The 2,093-nt window shown below is 36.7% G+C and overlaps 1 long non-coding RNA gene across 1 annotated transcript; it reads right to left on the bottom strand.

Annotated features, from left to right (window-relative positions):
* Positions 1–658: 658 nt before the first annotated feature.
* Positions 659–1,325, bottom strand: LOC141615149 (uncharacterized). The gene is made up of 3 exons (XR_012529664.1): positions 1,061–1,325; positions 788–967; positions 659–693 (listed from the first exon to the last, which is right to left on the bottom strand). It is a non-coding gene; the product is annotated as an uncharacterized LOC141615149 (long non-coding RNA).
* Between the last annotated feature and the right edge of the window lie 768 nt (positions 1,326–2,093).

The raw sequence follows: 2,093 nt of genomic DNA, 5'->3' as shown, positions 1-2,093 counted from the left end.
TTGATTACATACTGCGGAAAAAACAAAGAGAATACATTATGGTATATATAGCAGCAAGCAAGACAACATTAGCAACATCATGGTATATATAGCAGCAATTGCAAGACAACATTAGCTCTAATTTAAAAAAAAGTAATAAACACATTTTTAAATTATTACTAACTCTTTCTGGAATAACGAGATATCTTCGCCTAATAATCTCCAACATGAACCGACAAGCGTAGTATCCACATTGTATGCTATCTGGCTGGCGAGGGGCCTATTATTACATAAAAAAAACAGACGAGAGAAGGCTCACATCAGAATCTTGAACTTTAGGTATTGTATTAGTATTAAACACAGATTTTGCACTTAATGTTATTGTATTTGAGCACGTACCCCTGTTATCGTAATAAAATCAGGGCCAACATCAGAATCGTTCGTGGGTTGATCCTCCTCGTTTGCTCTTTTCTTCTTAAAGGCCCTTTTTTTAAAAAATAAAAAAGGAGGCAGAAACTAATTTTTTTAGGGGCAAAAATATGAACGAGCTTTTTTCTATAAATAAAAATTGAAAATGTTATTATAAATAAATCAGTATTATAAACTTACATTTTAATCAAGTGCTTAAAAGTCTCGCTTGGTTGATGATGTAAAGAGTCCAACCAGAAAACTTTTTTCTTTGTCGGCATGATGGCTGCTAGCACCCAATGAGTCCTACATCAAGAGACATCATCATTATTAACAAGTACATATATTAGTTATGAAAATGCAATTGTAGGGGGAAACGTAATATTAATTTGTTTATTACCCTTTTTCATTATAAGCGCCAAAAATCAGCTTCTTGGTTGTCGTCAATTGCTGAGCAATATAATCTACCCGTTGTTCGAACGAGAAATCCGGAATAAATAAAGATAAAACATAGGGGCACAGGAATCCGTATTGATCAGATGGAATATTCTTCTCGGGGATCACTCTCAATTGCAATATCCTACATTATTACGGTATTAATTCCGGTATTTAAAACACTATCTACCTAGTAGTCAGAATATTAGACTATGAAATTATTTATTAAGAAACTTACTTCATCCAAACAAATATGTGTGCTATATCAATCTGGTCTAGTCCAGCCCATACGGCTAGCAGATCCCATGATATAAGCGCTTGGCGCTCAGCCCCTAGAATATCCTCCTCGAGCGGAATAATTATCAGTTGCTCGGAGGCTATGCGATGGCCAGCCTCCTCATACAGTCTCATCATCGTCCCCGTTCTTACTTTTTGCATGTAATCCTTCCCTTTATATTGTGTGGAGTTTATACTCCTAACTTTCACGACCGGGAAAGAATGAGTCTTTGATGTGGTGCTACTACCACCAGCCTACACATGTAGTATAGATAATTAAAATAATAAAAAATCCAAAGGTAACATATCCTAGTTGGAGTAATAAAAATAAAAGCGTACTTAATTAAATACCTCGTCAACCTGCTCTTTCAATGATGAGGTAGTAGTAGCGAGTAAGACGGGGACTTAGGCTTATCGGTCTTTTTGTCCCCTACACAAAATTACCATGCCTTTTATAAATACAGACAAAATATAAATAAAGGGGCGAGGTTAATTTTTAAAAAAATGGAGAAGTTAATTAAATACATACCTCATCAAGTTGTTGTGAAGTCGAGGTCGTTGGCATGTCTGTGGACTTAGGCTTATCCGCCAAAGCCGCCTTTTTTGTTCCCTACAAAAAAAATAACATATAAATTTAACATATAAAAACATTCAACAATTAAAAATGTAACACATATATATATAAAGGTATTTCTTCTAACCCCAACTGCTTTCCGCTGCTCAGGCGGAGGCGGCGGAGATATCTTCGCCAAGTAGATGTGAGTATCAGGCCATTGGATGAAACTTCCAAGCGCATCTCCCAGAATGGTAATGTCGTCACGAATCGGGACAGCGGTGGAAATTTTTCATGGCCTGGATTGATTGTAGTTATCTCTACTATTCTATGATTCGGCAAAAGTTTTTCGCCATGAACTACGATTTCGCTGCTGCAGATTTGTTTTCTACGAGACCCCGCCAACACGCACGGGTGGCTTTTCGATTCTATTAGGGTCGCA

Source organism: Silene latifolia, chromosome 11, assembly GCF_048544455.1.
Source record: "Silene latifolia isolate original U9 population chromosome 11, ASM4854445v1, whole genome shotgun sequence".
Taxonomy (NCBI): Eukaryota; Viridiplantae; Streptophyta; class Magnoliopsida; order Caryophyllales; family Caryophyllaceae; genus Silene; species Silene latifolia.
The sequence above is the reverse complement of the archived record's forward strand: the minus strand, read 5'-3'. Positions and strand labels throughout refer to the sequence as shown.